Here is a 17,954-nt window from a genome sequence, read left to right on the forward strand (position 1 = left end):
CTAACTAAGACAGTTTGGTTAACTGAAAACAGCATTCGAAGGGAGATGGCAAGTTCCTACATTGGTTTTATTACTCCTTAGTTTTATTACTCTTTTGTTTTATTATTCCCATGAGCTTTGGATTCCTCTCCCCCAGACTTGACCATCACAGTGAAATGGCACTGCCACATCCACAAACTTGATAAGACATTATCCTTTTTCCATCCCCTGAAATCCAAAGTCCACTTCCAAAACATAGAAAGATCTATCTTCAAAAAACTTCCCCTTTCACTGTGTGGTGGTGCTCACCCATAGCCAGAGCACCTGGGAAAGAGGGGAATGAGAAGCTTGAGGTCTTCTTCAGCAGGAGACGTGGCGTTGGATGTCAGTTTGGGATACAAGAGACCCTAGCTCAGAAAACAACAGCAATAAGGGCTTTGTAAATGGCTCAGTCAGTAAAGAGCTTTCTTTGCATGCATGAAGACTTGAGTTCAAACCCCAGCACCCATGCAAAATGCTGGGTATGGTGGCACACAGCTGTGAGTCCACGGTTGAGAAGGTACAGAAAGGAGGATCCGTGGGATTCACTGGCCAGCCAACCTCTCCACATCTGGGTCCCAGTGACAGACATTACATCGGGTGGTCCCTGAGATTGACCTGTGTCCCAGCACTGCATGACGCTGAGTGTGGCAGTGCATACCTGTAATCCCAGCACCTGGAAAATAGAGGCAAGAGGGTCAGAGGTTCAAAGTCATCTACCCACAGCTACACAGAGCATTTGAAACCAGCCTGAAATGCATGAGAGTCTGTCTCAAGTAATAATAATGTCAGATGAAAATTAAAAACATTGGTGATTGTCAGACTTTAATGGGGAGGGAGACGTGAATAAAAAGGTGGGCCACAGAGAATTGCTAGGTGTTTGACAGTACTCTGTATGATACTGTAACAATGGAGGCATGTTCTTTATATCCCCAGAATGCAGAATATTAAAAGTGAACATTCTGGGGCCATTAGAGTGTTTGCCCAGCATGCACAAGGTCCTGGGATAGGTCCTCCAGTCAGTATAGAGTAATCTAACAGACATACAACCATATCTCAAGACAGTTATGCTTGGGGAGCTAAGGAGGGTGTTTATAGGAACTGTGTACATTTCCCTCAAAGTTGCTATGAACCAAAAACTGCCCCAAAATAAATAAATAAATAAATAAATAAATAAATAAATATCTATTCAAAAAGGAAAACAGCAAAAAAAAAAAAAAATGACTGCAGAAAGAAGATGGGATTTAAGCTGAGACATGGTCTGAGATACTCCTTGGCAGGCATTTGGGTGCATTTTGTGGAGAATTGCTGTAAACTGCATCTCTTAGGCGACTGCTCTTTTTACCATCTGTCAAAATATCACCTTAGAATCTTTTAAATGGTGTTTACATTTGAAGAGATCCTTATTCTTATTTTTAAATTACATTTTCTTTTCCCTTTGAAACAAGCTGGCTTGTTTCATGTAACTAAGAATGTTACTAACTAACCATGTAACTAAAGATGGCCTTGTACAAAACACATAACATAGAAAGCACCTGAGGAAAACAACTAACATCAATCAATTCCAGCCTACACACACACACACACACACACACACACACACACACACACACACACGTGAAGACACAAACACATATACACACATTCACACACACACAGGCACAATTGTGGTCAAGTTTTATTATGGAGTATAAATCTTACTCAAATACTCACAACACACACACACAAAATATAATATCTGCTTTCCTCTATAGCAAATTCCTAAACTCTATACAGACTACCTTCTTTAAATTTTCCTTTGGCCAGCCTAATCTACATAGTGATTTAGTTCCAGGTCAGCAAAGGCTACACCAGGAGACCTTATCTTCAAAACAGATAAACAGAAACAAAGTTTGATTTATTACTAGTATATGTGACAGGCAATTAGTGAATAACCTTACTTCCCATGACTACTTCAAAATACGCATATATCCATCAAAGAACAGTTTTTAAAACTTGGCTCCAGCCAGGTAGTGGTGGCACATGACTTTACTCCTAGTGCTGGGGAGACAGGAAGTGTCAGGGTTCAAGGGCAGCCTAATCTATAGAGTGGTTTCCAGGACTGCCAAGACTACACAGAGAAATCCTGTCTTGATGGAGAGGAGATGACTTGGCTCCAGATTAAATAAAAATCAGCAGAATATTTAGGTCCAAATATTGCCAAGAGAATTGATTTCAAAAAACAGCATTTGGTAGGGCACTGGCATGTGTTCCTTTGCAAAGAGAAATTTAAGTATGATTTCATTTTGAAATTTCTTCCTAAGTAGAAACAAAATCCTCTGGAAGACAAAACAAAACAAGAAACTTCTATTCTTTGGAGTCAAACACCGCTGGGTTCCAGTTGGTACTGTGTAACTTATCAGCCATACAACCATGCGAAAGAGAGGGAACTGTGCTTCCGTGAAGTCTCCAAATGTTTAAAGTTTACAAAACCCTTAACTCCTAGGATTATAAAGATCAGGAGAATGGCAGGCCCAGCAGGTCAGATGGCACCTGGCAGATACAAGATGCTCAGTAAAACAGTAGTGGTCGTAATCTCTGTAAATGGTGCTGCCATTGTTGATAGTGAACTATTATCAATCTTTGAAAGCATGTCAAATTGTCTGTTAAACCTTGACACGTGTAGTTCATAGATCCTGGGCTCTTGATGTTTTTCTTTCTTCTCTCTCTCTCTCTCTCTCTCTCCCTCTCTCTCTCTCTCTCTCTCCAGCACTTTTTTCTCCCTTTCAGACAGGATCCTGTGTATCTTAGAAGAATGCCCATGAACCAATCCTCCCTGTACCACCTGAATTCTGTGGTTCTGGGAATGTTCTACTATGCCCAGTTTCTGTGGTTCTACAGATCAATTCCAGGGCTTCCTTAGACTAAGCAAGTGCTCGGTACCCCTAGACCAATTCTTCCCAAACTCTTTCCTTCAGTGTGCCTTCCACCACTTCACTTCACATTGAGAACATAGAGTCTGCTCACTAGCAGGATAAATGCCAGAGAGGCATGCCTGCCATGGACCAGCCTAGAGAGGGGTTCTGAGAGAAGGGGTATCGGGGAGTGGTAAAAAGAACAACTGGAAAGAAAGACATGGACAGATTTCTCTCTCTCTCTCTCTCTCTGTGTGTGTGTGTGTGTGTCCATGTCCTGCTCGCTTTTGTATGTGTATGTGTTCTCTCTCTCTCTTTTTTTTAAAGATTTATTCATTTATTATAATTAAGTCCACTGTAGCTGTCTCAGACACACCAGAAGAGAGCATCAGATCCCATTACAGATGGTTGTGAGCCACCATGTGGTTGCTGGGAACTGAACTCAGGACCTCTGGAAGAGCAGTCAGTGCTCTTAACCCTGAACCATCTCTCCAGCCAAAAAAAGAGTTCTCTCTTTTTGTCCTAAAAAATTATCTGAATAGCTTGTCTCCTACAGAACACAGGTCCAGTCTTTTATTTTACACAATCCAGTCATTTACTCCAGGTTTCCTTTAGATTATCTTATGAATCTGCAACCCAAGACCCCAGCCAGCCCTTTGTTTCTTGGGAGACAACAAGCATACATTTTTTTCTTAACCTTGCAAAAGAATTCAGAGATCTGCCTGCCTTGGCTAAGCACAGACAATAAGATAGTTGGGTGTGACTCTGCCCTGAAATTACCCTTTCTACCACACCTGAGCCTAACTTACTCACTCTATCTTAGGCTGACCTTGAACTCAGGAATCTGCCTATCTTTGTACTTTCTGACAAGCTGGCTTATAGTGTAACTTAACTGCCTTTGTTCCTTTAGATTCATGAAGCCCCCAATAATTGAGAAATTTTACATATATATATTCTTTAAACATGTGTATTTAGAGCTCTTTCCTGTAGCCTTAAGGGCTGTCCCAGTGTTTACCATTTTGTGGATACATAGCCACACCCTTGACTCCCAGACTTGTATTGTTTTTAGTTCTCATGGAGTCATTAACGTCTACAAAGAGGACATTCCTCAGAGGAATGTAAAAATATGTCCCTTATTATACAAACAAGCCTTACACCCACAGCAGCCATTGACACTGTGGAGACTCACACTGGAGCCCTGTTCCAGAGGCAGGAACTCTGTCCCCACCAGGGCCACACCAGGCTCAGCACATGCTATCCTTGAACCACCCAGTCCCACTCTTTACCTAGTCTCCTGCTGGGTAAAGCTTCCCCAACAACCTTCTCCAATCTGACTTCAACTAAAACTATCCATAACTTCCTTTACTTTTTATCTCAAGCTCAGACACAAGATCTGGGTACCCGGACAGGCAGGCGTGGACAAAAGGCACAACGCACTGGCTTTAGAAGTGGGGCTGCCCCAGAGCAAGGGGCCTTGGCACGACAGTTTCCTTGTCCCACTCTGGTTAGCACATGAGTACATATAATCATTAATTATTGCAGTTTAGTTAGTTGCTTTCAGCTTTCAGCGCTGAGGATGGAACCCAGGTCCTCACAAACACAAGGCAAGCCCTCGACCACAAGCTTTTTACTGCATGGAGGATAGGTGTAGCTCACCTAACAGAATGCTCATCTGGTGCGCACAAAACCTGGGTTTCATCTTCATATAACATTAAGAGCAGATATAATAGCACATGCTTTTCTTTTGTTGTTGTTGTTTGCTCGTTTCTCTGTGTAACTCTGGCTATCCTAGAACTTACTCTGTAGACCAGGCTGGCCTCAAACTCACAGAGATCCGCCTGCCTATCTCTGCCTCCTGAGTGCTGGGTTTAAAGGTGCGCTCCACCTCCACCCAGCCTTATCCGACACTTTCTAAATTGCCCTTATTTAGAGGGCTCCTGGTAAGATCCTAGCACACAGGCACTGAAAAGCCTGAACCGCACCCATGCTCCTGTAGTAGCCTCCAGGACTCTCAGGAGATAAGCATCGACCCTCCTAGCCTACCGTGGGAGCCATTTTAGGCTCCAGTTCAGATGACTCATAAGGAGGCTGATCGCACTCCAACTATCAACCGCCCGTGGCTGCCCGAGAGACCTTGAGAACTGCTAAAAGAACCCAGTCAGCCCTCACAGAACCACAAGAGGCAATAGCTCCACACGACTTTCAGGAGTCAGTTGCCTTCCACTTTGCTGAAACAGTGACTCTTTTCTGCTGCGGTACGTTTGCTCCAGGATAGCTGGCGGTGAGCTGCAGGGCGATTCTTCTATCTCTGCCTCCCATCTCATTGTGGGTGTGGTGAGACCATAGAGTGAGCCACTGAATCTGAATTTCTAATTGGATCGCACACTAAAGCTTTAGCTGCTGAGACATCTTTTTTTTTTTTTTAAAGATTTATTTATTGCTATATATAGGTTCACTGTAGCTGTCTTCAGACACACCAGAAGAGGTCGTCAGATCTCATTATGGATGGTTTTAAGCCACCATGTGGTTGCTGGGACTTGAACTCAGAACCTTTGGAAGAGCAGTCAGGACTCTTAACCGCTGAGCCATCTCTCCAGCCCCCTGCTGAGACATCTTAACTCCAAACTAAACACTGGGGCCATTTGCTGTACAGAAATCAATGAACATTTGCTTGTTCTCCGGAACAGCTGACAGTCACCTGATGAACTCACGCATCCCGGCTTCCTAGGGCTCCTCCTCATCAATATCTGCCCATTTCCACCCAAGAGTCCTAATTATTGGTGCCAATACTGTGAGCAGTCACAAGTTATTTTTCGTTTTTTTCAAAATCCAGGCACTTTTTACCTCAAAAATACATTTAGTTAGTTAGTTAGTTAGTTAGTTAGTTAGTTAGTTTGGTTTTTCAAGACAGGGTTTCTCTGTGTAGCCCTGGCTGTCCTGGAACTCACTCTGTAGACCAGGCTGGCCTCAAACTCAGAAAAATGCTTGTCTCTGTCTCCCAAGTGCTGGGATTAAAGGCATGTGCCACCACTGCCCAGCTTCAAAAATACATTTAATTGACCGCTGTCATCATGGTCCAAGAATCCTGTCCAATGGCTTGGATGATATAGTAGTTAGCGTAGATAGATCCCTTTCCAAAGCAAGTCCAAGGGCACGTTCGCATGACTAAACAAAATCACCACCTTCCGCTTGTAGGAAGAACTACATTTAAAATCTGAGACTTCCAGATTTCCTGCGGTCAAGGTGTGCATTCCTTTGGCATTGGCTTGTAGTCGTCTGCCACTTGGAGGATGTGCCTGGAAAAATGGGCACTCTTCTCTGAGCTCCAAGCTCTGTCAAAAGTATTCACTGAGTAGTTTGGGTTGGACAGTCATAAGAAGAACCTGGCAGGACGACGCTGTTTAGACACCACGTGCCTACAGAAGCCCCTGTTGAGTAACAGGAAGTTAGGCTCTTGGCTTCCTGACGGTTTGTGTGGATGAGGAAGCACGCTCCGCACTATGTGCAGTGAGGCCCTCACCAGTGTGGTTCAATCAACTGGAGAGCATCTAATAGATCGATTAGAATAAAAGAAATGGAAAAATGGCTCCCAGTTAGAATAAAACTTTCTCCTCTGTTTCAATTCTCTCATCTCCCTACCACAGTCAAGCAGGTAAAGAATTGCCAGAGAATGCTAAATCTGGTCACTTGTAAAACACCCCCCACCCACCAGGAAACCGTTAAGCAAAGCATGTGGTTCAGTGTTCTCAGCCATACAAAGTCATCTTTCTTGGGTGACTATAACTTCTTTCCTTCTCTTTTTTCTAAATAAGGTCTCTCAGCCTTCTTGGTGTTAAAAATATTGAGTTGTTCAGGATAAATTCTTTACATTTTAGTGTAACACTGAAACATAGTGACACACGCTTGTAGTCCCATAACATAGAAGGCTGAATCAGGACAATCACAAATTTGAGTTTGCCGGGCGTGGTGGCGAACGCCTTTAATCCCAGCACTTGGGAGGCAGAGGCAGGTGAATTTCTGAGTTCAAGGCCAGCCTGGTCTACAAAGTGAGTTCCAGGACAGCCAGGGCTACACAGAGAAACCCTGTCTCAAAAAACAAAACAAAACAAACAAACATATTTGAGTTTGAGACCAGCTGGTCTGTTTAAGACCCTCCCTGTCTCCAGGAGGAGGAGGAGAAAGAGAAGGGAGAGGAGGAGGGGGAGAGACAAACTAACCAATAAACCTCAATGTCAAATGATAGAAAAACAGGTCCATTAAGAAACAGAAGCCTGACCTTGTAGAGCATCACTTATCCCCAGGACTCAGAGGGCAGGGCAGACCATAGTTTGAATCTAATCTGAGCTACAGACACATAGCAAGTTTAAGGCCAGCCTGAAATGCATAGCTAGATTCTGTCTCAAAGATATAAATGAGGAGGGGTGGGCGGGGGAGATGACTCAGCAGCTAAGAGCACTTCCTGCTCTTGCAGAGGTCCCAGGTTTGGTTCCCAACACCCACTCAGCCACACACACAACTGTCTGTAACTCCAGTTACAAGGGATCTGATGCCCTTTTCTTTCTTTTTCTTTTTTTTTTTTTTTTTAATTTTTAGAGACAGGGTTTCTCTGTATAGCCCTGGCTGTCCTGGAACTTACTCTGTAGACCAGGCTGGCCTTGAACTCAGAAGTCCACCTGCCTCTGCCTCCCAAGTGCTGGGATTAAAGGTGTGTGCCACCACGCCCGGCCTGATGCCCTTTTCTAGTCCCCATAGGCACCAGGCATTTGTGTGGGACACACACACATAGGCAAACACTCATACATATAAAATACTTTTTAGAAAAAATTTTGAGGAGTTAGTAAATAGTCAAGATAGATATACAATTTGATAGGCTCTTCAAAGGCAAAACTATTTGTGTGTATTTGTCTGTGTACCTGTGTGAGTCTGTGCTGGAGTATATATGTATATGTGTAACTGCTTGTAAACCTGCATGTCTATATGTATATGTGTCTGCATGTGTGTATACATGTGTGTGTGTGTGTCTGTGCTGGGGTGTATGTATATGTGTATGTATATATATGTATGTCTGTATGTAATGTGTGTGTATGTGTGTGTATGTATGTATGTATGCGTCTATGTGTATGTCTGTGTTTTTGTATGTATGTTAGCAAGTATCTTTGTGTATCTGTGTCTGTGTGTGCATGTGTGTGTCTATGTGTATCTCAGTGTGTCTGTGTATATGAATGTTTATGTATGTATCTGTGTGTATGTACATGTATGTTTCCTTTATCAAATACAGGAGCAATTTTATTATAATTCCCTCAGATTATCTACTTACAACATTTGAGCAGGTAGAAGCATGACAAGAAATGATAGTGTGATCACATTTAAAAGAGCTGCCTTTCAGGGACTGAGCACGGGTCCTTGCACATGCTTGACATCTGTTCTATCAGCCCAAACTTGAGACAGTCCTTTGTTTATTGTGACATCCAGGAGAGCGTTTCTATCAGCTCATCTGTCATTTCTGACCTGAAGTGAAGCACAGTATCAGGTTCAGCTTTATAAATATCTGTGAAAGAGTCAAGGAAACCGTATCTGCCTCTTTCATTATCGTTGCTATCGTGATCTCACAGAGGGAAAGGGAGGCAAAAAAAGAGAAGAGCATAATTATTGCCCATATCCACAGAACAAAAGGAGGAGATTATAGCGCAGAGGTAAAAACTATGAGGGAATCGACAAGATGACTCAGAAATGCAATCACTGAAATAGCTCGGCTTTCATATATAGTGTGAGCAATCTAAAAACAAGGAAATAGGATCACTAATAACTTGTCACTGGAGTTATTTGAAAGAGTTCCTGAACATACAGAAGATGCCAATTTTGGTCAGACATGGCTCTCAGCACATGAGGGTCATTTGCACACCGGCAGACTGCAACACCAGTTGCCCTTGTGTTCATGGGGCTCCCTCCCTGTGGCCACCTAGCTGCCCACAGTCTCTGAGGGCCACACCTCCAGCTGCAGCTGAACAGGTCTCCCTGCTTCTTCTTCCTTCTCTTGTGCTTGCTAGCAGCTTAGGGACATTCCCTCTTCCAGGTATCTCAGTCACAGGTTATTTTTGGCCTCACATCTCTGCTCTAAAGTGGAAGTATGAGTTCAACCCAGTCTTTGCTCCACCCTCACAGAAGCTGTCTTATCCTCTAGCTCCAAGGCTCTGCTGCAGAAGGCCTCAGGGCTGCAGACAGGGAGAGAACATCACCTCAGGAGCCTTGGGGCTCAGAGAAGCTGACCAAGTTCCCTTCTCTGGGAGCCCAGCAGGGTGCCCACTTCCCTGGAATTTCCACTTCTTGTATGTGGAATAAAGAACAGGACAACTGACCATGCAAGATGGCCGTCTCCCCTAATGAGCCTGGCCTCTGGGCTCCCAGACCTGAATTCCAGTGGAGAATGAGTGTTGGTCATTAGATTCCACACTGCACCATTTTTTCTGTGAAGTAGAGTTTCCTTTTTTGAGGGCATCCAGACAGGGTGCCTCCTCTCTCTCTTTGTAATCCTTACTCAATAGAGAAATTATTTCTCTCCAGGTCCTGAGTGAAGACGTCAGACTTCCTGCTCCTCTGCTGACATTCCCCGCCTGCTACCTGTGTGACCTCCAGCACATACACGACCCTCAGCGTTGGTTTCCTCATCTACAGGGTTATTCAAAAGGAGTCCACTGAGCACAGAGATAGTATGTGGTAAGAACTGACATGAAAAGCTAGCAAGGTGGCTCAAAGGGTAAGAGAGTGTGCCACACACAGCTGCCAACGTGGAGAAAACAGACTCCTGAGAGTTTTACTCTGACCTCCATTTGCGTTATGTGGCATGTGCTAGAGCACCCCAGCACCCAGACACATAGATAGCCCCCTCCCCTTTCTTTCTCTCTCCCTCCTTCCCTCCCTCCCCCCTCCTCTCCCTGTTTCTTGGACTTTCACACACATGCGCACACCCTTGGTCTCATGAATGTAAATACACACACATTCCATCAGCCTCTAAACCATCAATGTCTGGTCCAGCCAGGGGCCTCATGGACTTTGCTCCATCACTTTAGCAACTGTCCATTTGAGTTGTTGACAGCTATGCCACCTGACTGCCACACCGCTTTCGTCTTAATGCTCTTTGTCCTACCTGTGCTGAACGTAGAGCACGCAGCTGAATGCACTAGTGGGTCATCAAAGCACAGGAGAAAAGAGATGGGAACCATAGCCCAACACATCAGAGGAATAGGAGGGAACCTGGCCCAGGGACTTCTGTTTGTAGCATGGTCAGCAAACAGGGTCTGATGGCTCTGGTATAATAAAGGAATAAGGAAAGCAGTTCTGCTAGTGGCTGTAGCTACCACAACAGTGACCGAAAGCCACAAGACTTGACAACCACAGTCTTCTCTCTCAATTCTGGAGGCTGGGAAGCCTGTGTTCCTCTGAAGGCTCTATCACACACACGCACACACACACCTGCCTTGTCTGCCTCCAGAGTTCCTTGGCTTGTGACATCATCACTCCAGTCTCTGTTCTCATCATCACAGGTATTTCCTTATTGAACTCTCCCTCTGCCTAGCTCATAAGGACACCTGTCCCTGGAGATGCCAGAATCCAGGGTCAATCTCCTTTGAGTTCTATAATGTCATTGCATCTGCTAAGAACTTTCTCCAAATAACAGCATCTCACAACATCTGGGGCTTAAGATCTGAGCACATCTGGGCAGTCACTAAAACATATCCAAAAGCAGATGCCTTTGTCTACAGACAGGGCACCTAATAGATGCTACATGCACGTCTATCTAATGTTGGATGATTCCCAAGCTGTAATTCTATGACCCTGAGGTTTACAGCATAGATCTCGGTGTTTCTCAGACGTTCCTCAGCATCCTTCTCCCACTCAGAATACAATCTTTACTTCCTTGAATTTCCTGTTTCTACAAGCTACTGGCATCCCCAGCTCATGATCCTGCATCACCCCAGTCTCTTTTCCCATCTTTCATCTCTCTTCCCCCTATGAGCAACACCATGATAACCACACTATTCCAGCCAGATCACCCAGGGCCATCTCCCCACCCAGACTCTTTAACCAAATCTTAGCTGCAAAATCGCCTTTACCATAACATAACCGGAGGTGCAGGGGATAAGATGCAGACAGATGCCTTTGGAGGGTAATGACTCTGTGTAGGGACCATAGGTTTTGCTCTAAGAGGAATCAGTGGAGGACAGGGGGTATCAAGGAGGGAGTGAGACCAACAGCATCCAATAGGCCAAAGCAGAAATCACTCGACAGCAAAAGGAAAGATTAAGTCATGGCTGTAGGATTAGCCACACAGAACCATCCTGCACATTTTTATACTTATGGATACAGGAGGATACCTGACAATTACTGTGCTCCTCCTTTTGTATTCTGACTTTATCCCTTGAGGGTTATATTAAGGCCTATGCTCCCACACTCCTTTGGTTACTGTTGTTAGGTGAACAGCTGGACAAGATAGTCTGGTGATTATTTTGGTCAAAATTGCAGTGCGTGCAGTGATGAGCAGGTTAGGTGTAACCTATAACTTGTGTACTGCTATCCAGGGCAGGCTTGTTTCCACAACACCCACCACAACACATTCTAGCAGAGAAAGAACCAAGGAGCAATCAGAGTAAGAAAGGGATAAACAGCTACACACAAGATCAAGTCAGTCCACATTCCAGGTCCGAGTGGCAGGGAGGAGCTTATCAGCCCCCACACTTAGCTGAAGAGCTGTTGACAGTAAGTGTTTGCTGTCAGAAAGAGAGTCAGTTTTCTCTAAAGGTATGGCTCCTGGCAAGTCATCTCCTGGATGGCCCCACATCCATGCATACATGGGCAGCACAAATCAAACTGGATGGGTTATGAGGGGTGGGGGGAGGGAGAGGGAGAGAGGGAGAGAGGGAGAGAACCTTGTGACTCATGCTTTTAATTCCAGTATTCCGAAGACTGAGACTATGGCTGTAAGTTCAAGGCCAGTTAAATTTACATAAAAAGTGTCAGACCAGCCAGGACTATGTGAGACCTGTCTCAAAAAAAAAAAGTTTGTGAAGTTGGAAGGGGGTGGGGTTAGGGTTGGGGGTAGACCTAGAAAAAGCTAGGGGGAAGAGTGGGGGCATACATGTGTGTATGAAGTTTTAAAATATATAAAAGCATTATAAATCTAAGAATGGACTGTGTTGATTCCTGGAGAGGTTTCTTTTTGTTGTTGTTAATATTTATTTTTTTACACGAGTACACTGTTGCTGTCTTCAGACACACCAGAAGAGGGCAACGGATCCCATTACAGATGGTTGTGAGTCCCCATTGTGGTTGCTGGGAATTGAACTCAGGATCTCTGGAAGTTAACCAATTAATCAGTTAACCAGTGTTCTTAACTGCTGAGCCATCTCTCCAGGCCCTGGAGAAGTTTTATTAGCAGGTGTGCATAAAATTGCTCACACAAAGAATGAGTTAATTAACAAAGCGTTGGTATCTCTGACCTTACACAGAATAGTTCAGAAGTACCCAGCATCCCCCTTCAGCCAATGCTCCAGCTTGCCTCTTCCTGCCCCATCTTCACTGGTTTTCTAATCCTACTCCTTCCTGCTTCTGCTCTCTTCCTACCACAGCGATAATAGCTCAGGTGACCTATGGTAATCACATTCCTGTCGGTGCTGCCTGAGTGTTTTTGGCTTGGCTGTAGCTCCATGGTCAGATCTGAGGAACTTCAGCCTTCCTGTTCTTGTCTCTCTGCTTAGTCAAGCCAGGCTAGCTCACAGGTTTCACTTCCAAGTATAGCACCAGAGAGAACTATAACCATTTCTTTCCAGAAATAGTTGATATATGGTGGGACATTAGATTACCCTTCCCAAGGGAATTATATTTAATAACTTTAAAATGATGATGAGTTAGACATGGTAGTGAAAAAATCTAGTGGGGAAACCCCCACTCAACTCCCGATTCATCGTGCACCCAAGAATCACAAACAGATGACCGTCTTGATGTAAAAGCACGAGGTAGTTTAATGGCAAAGCTCCTGGTCAAAAGGTATCTCACACAGGAGACAGTGGATTCGACCACGAGGCTTGGAAGCTAGGGGTTTTTATAGAAAAGGGGCTGGGGCTGGGGCTGGGGCTGGGGCTGGGGCTGGGGCTGGGGCTGGGGGAGGAATTGGCACGGTTTTACATGATTGGTTCATTTAAACATCAGCAGAGAGGAATTGGCATGGTTTCACATGATTGGTCCATTTAAACATCAGCAGCCTGTACATGCAGATAACATTTAACTTAGGTCAGAAGGGTGGGAGATAGGGAGGCACTGGGCCAGTCCGGCATGTCATTCTCTTTATCTTTATGGCCAAGCAGCTTCGGGAATGTCTTAACGACCAGCCTACCCTGGCATGTCCTGGCCTGTTCTGCTATGTTCTCAGCCCCAGGTTTCAAAGCTCACAAACAACTCTTTGGGCTATTTGACATAAATTACATGAATCACAGGTCTCAAATTTTATTTTCTTTCAGTAGCTTGTGTATATAATCCCAGAACTTGGTAGGTTGAAGCAGAAGGATAGCTGAGGCTAGACCAGGCTACATAGTGAGGTTAGGCCAGCCTGTGTTACACAGTAACAAAGATAGATAGACAGACAGATAGATAGATAGATAGATAGATAGATAGATAGATAGATAGATAGATAGATTTAAACAGAGGGAGAAAAGGAAGGAGGAAGAGGAGGAAATTGAAGAAGAAAAAAGATAACTGGGTTTGTGGCTCATCCCATAATACCAGTAATGTGGAGGCTGAGGCAGTAGGGTTGTTGAGGCCAGACTAGATTATATAAAAAGGGTCTGGGCTATGGGCATGAAAAACTCTCTCAAGAAAGAGGGGAGCTGGGCATGGTAGTGTAAGACTCTGATGAGCCTTAGGTTACTGGGAACACCTGAGTGAACCACATGTAGCCGGAATCAATACAAAAAGCAAGAGGAACTTACTGGTCCAATGCATTGGGGTCGTCCTGCACTGAAGGTGAAGTGACAACCACACACAGCTCCTTCATTGAGCTTTTTATACAGTTTTCAGTGCAGCAGCATTAGGCACAATGTGATTGGCAGAACAGTGTGACTTCTAAAACTGATTAGTCTTTAGGGAATGAAGTGGCAAGGACTTCCCTTGTCTGAAGGTGGGCAAGGGTCCATCCTTTGGAATGTGTCCCCACCCGCAGGTTGTTCCTCTCCCAGGTCTGAGGAATGTTAATTAGCCTCTCCCTTCTGGAGGAGCAAGTGTTCCATGACCTTCCAAAGTTCCTGAGCTGACCTTTTCAGTAGCACATGCCTTCAATCCCAGCATGCACTGGGGAGGCAGAAGCAAGTGGATCTATGTGAATTCTAGGTCAGCCAGGGATATGTTATACAGAGAAACCCTGTCTTAGAAAAAGAAAAAAAGAAAGGAAGGAAGGAAGGAAGGAAGGAAGGAAGGAAGGAAGGAAAGAAGGAAGGAAGGGAGGGAAATGCTGGGTGGTGGTGACTCACAGCTTTAATCTCAACATTCCTATGCATTTCTGAGTCTGAGGCCACCCTGGTCTACAGAGCAAGTTCCAGGACAGCCAGGGTGACAGAGAAACCCTGTCTTGAAAAAATAAAACAAACAAAAAGCAAGTGGAGGAAGGAATGGGTATATAAAGAAGAGAAGACCCATGTTGAAACACAACTTCAGATTATCTGTAGGTAGAGCAGAACAGTCCATGAAAAAAACTAGGAGGTTAGGGGACACAGGTCAATGCTGGCCTAGCAAGAACCTGTAGGTTCTACCCCTCAGCACCAAACAGACAAATCATGGAAACAAAAGGCCTCACAGAGGCAAGACACGCACCAGAAAGCCCAGTCTCCCCTCTTTCCTTTCCTGATTCTATTACTTAGCACCTCATTCTCTCAACACTTCTGATTGGCCCAGACCACCTTCCCAGGAAGTCTTTGGGAAGGCGTATCTTTTCCACAACCTTCTTTAGTAAGGTTCAACCTCCAGTCTAGCCCACCGCCCACCAAAGGTAGTAGAAAAGAAAGGTTATTAGGATACGAGGGAAGTGGACCTGTTTAGAAATAGTTCTTTGAGGAGATTCCAGTCTTCGTTGTTTTCATTCCAGTCACACCAAACACACCAAACACAAATCAGCCACTGCTGTCCTCCACAGACACCACACACAAATCCGCAAGAGCAATTCAATTCAGACAAAACCACACGGCTCCCCAACTGAACGAGTGGCAAGAAGCCGCAGGAATCTAAGGAGAAGTTCTTTGGTGAGTTTTTCTCTATGAAGTCACCACAGGCGAAGCTCAGCAACAAAGTATAAGGCAAACCCATACATGCCTGTCATCAACAAAGACTGTGGAGGAGCAAAGCGAATCAGTGCTCCCGTTCCCACTGTCTGGGCTCATATTTATAGTCTCTCTAAACATAACGCATCCTTTCACCTGTGTCTGCTTCAGGAAAACGGTCTTTCACATGTCTGCTTTAGCAACACATTCTTCCACTGGTCTGCCCCAGCAAAACAGCATTATAACCTGAGTCTCCAAAGAAACCAGAAATGTCCACTTTACCTTTGAGTGCTGTGACTGTTTGTTGTCTGTCTACCTTCTCTTCTCCAGCAACCTCCACTGCTTGTCAGCCTTCCTTCCTTCATGTGGTATTTGGAATTTTCTCCATTTACACGGATTGTACATGGGGGTTGGTCACTCCAACCTCCAATAGTGGGATACCGCTCGCCTGTTGGAAAGGCAAAGCCACCTCACACCAGAAGTGGCTCAGAAACAAACCCATGACGTGTGTTTACTATATCAGAGTCAATGAAACGTAATCTGGAACAATCTGGTGCCACATTGGGAGGGCACAATGCTTCTTCCTAGGGTTGCTGGAAGAAAAGTCCCAGGCCTGGGTCTTAGACCTTCTCGGTGAAAAAGGCATATGCAGCTGGGGCATGGGCCTTCCGATTATAAAGGGTGAGCGCAGAATTCGCAGCGGGGAGAGGAATGCGTAGGTCTGTCAGTGGTTGATGTACAGTCTCCGCTAAAAATTCACCTTGCTCAGCCAAAATTTAGCTGGGTCTTTAAATATTTCTCCTGTGCAGCTGTCATGATGTGGAACTCTTGACAGTAGAGGGCGCTGGGGAGACAGTGCGGAAGGAAGGGTTCTGCTTTCTGGTTCTGGTATGTTCTGTGCCAGCGCAGCTTCTTTTGCAGTGCCCAGCTCTTGCGACACCCACGGCTCTTCTGGCTCCTGGCTGTTTCTGTTTCATCAGATTAACGGGCACCTCCCCCGCTACCTTTAGAAAGACACTTCTCCACGAACAACTTGGGAATATCAGGGACTGTACCTCATATATGAGGGACTGCCTCGTGGCAGCAACTTCTGTCAGTCATAAAACACAGCTGTGCTCTGTACCACACTATCAAGATTTCATTCCAGGTTGGGGGACTGAGGTGGCAGAGTTTTTCCTCCCTCGAGTACTCTGCCTCAGCCCTAAGTGTTCTCCATATCTGAATTATTTAGAATCATCTCTACTCAGATTTGAGCCATAAAGGCAAAAGACATAATCCTAAATATCATAATCCAAAATGTTAATATGAAAGTCCAATATCCTTAAGTCTAAGATAACAAGACAATTAAATTCCTAAAATTACACTTCTGGGGAAAAATTCAAATTTATTTTAAAAGACTTATTTACATTTTAAGAAGAGATTTATTTGAGAAATGTAAAAATGCAATAGACTATTTTATAAGTCATGTCACACAGGAAAAAATAGTATAACACACACACATTCATGGAGAGAGCGAGTATGTACAATAACATACAGGTGTACTAAAGAGAATTCCATGGTTATAATGGTTGTGAGCAGATGAGCCATATTCATACATTGTTCAAAATGCAAAATTACAAAACACACAGACCTTAGAAGAGCTGAAGCTCAGGGTTTTCCTCAGTTCTGTAACGTGTTCAAGTCCAGCCTGGACTATCAACATGTCAGCGGATGTGGGGTGCAGGGTTCGGGGGAGCGGAGAGATGGCTCAACCGTTATGAGTACTGGCTGCTCTTCAGAGGTCCTAGCTTCAGTTCCCAGCAACACATGGCAGCCCACAACTGTGTGCAACACCGATCCCAGTGACCTGACACCCTTTTCTGGCTCCACAGACACCAGGCACACACATGATGCACAGACATATACACAGGCAAAACACTCAGGCCCATAAAATAAATTTTAAAAAAAAATGCAAGGATGGGAGTGGTGGCACATACTTTAATCGCAGCCCTTGGGAGGTTAAAGCAGGAACATCTTTATGAGTTCAAGGCCAGCCTGGTCCTACTTGGGGAGTTCCAGGCCAGACAATGCTATAAAGTGAAACCCCCATTTCATAAAACAAACAAAAAATGCAAAATGTATATGTACATTTCTCTTGATTAATAATTTTGTGCATCTTTATAAATGTGGTTGATGAGCAATTAGCATGTTTTGTAAGATAAATAAAGCTCACTAGGGAGCATGGATATTGCTCAGTATTAGGTAGGGCACATGCCTAGCACATGGGCAGTGTTCTGTTCAATCCCCAGCACCACAAGAAAGCACACACACACACACACACACACACACACACACACACACACACATGCACGCACACACACACAACACACACACATGCACACACACACATATATACATACACACACACAACACACACACAACACACACATGCACATGCACACACAATTCGTCATACCACATACACACTGTTTATGCAGTTACTCAAAAAGCCAAGAAACATTATCTTTCCCAAGTGCAGATGTACAAAAAATAATCTCTTTGTCTAAAAGGAAATTTTGACATTTGTTTGTTGGTTTGGTTTGTTTTTGAGGCAGAGTTTCTCTGTTAGCTCTGCTTGTCCTCCAACTTGCCTTGAAGAGCAGGCTAGCCTGGAACTTGGAGATTTGTCTGTCTCTACCCTTGGAGTGTTGGGGACTAAAGGCATGAGCCACCATGCCCCTGCTGAGGTTTTAAGATTTTTACC

At 44.5% G+C, this 17,954-nt stretch overlaps 1 long non-coding RNA gene across 2 annotated transcripts; it reads right to left on the bottom strand.

Moving 5' to 3' along the window:
• Positions 1 to 71: 71 nt before the first annotated feature.
• Gm46843 lies at positions 72 to 16,323 on the bottom strand. Of its 2 annotated transcripts, none has more exons than XR_001784238.1 (2): positions 15,494 to 16,323; positions 72 to 694 (listed from the first exon to the last, which is right to left on the bottom strand). It is a non-coding gene; the product is annotated as a predicted gene, 46843 (long non-coding RNA). The 2 variants fall into 2 exon arrangements; XR_001784237.1 differs by lacking the exon at positions 15,494 to 16,323 and adding an exon at positions 4,569 to 4,672.
• Positions 16,324 to 17,954: the final 1,631 nt, after the last annotated feature.

This window comes from Mus musculus, chromosome 4 (assembly GCF_000001635.26).
Source record: "Mus musculus strain C57BL/6J chromosome 4, GRCm38.p6 C57BL/6J".
NCBI lineage: Eukaryota > Metazoa > Chordata > Mammalia > Rodentia > Muridae > Mus > Mus musculus.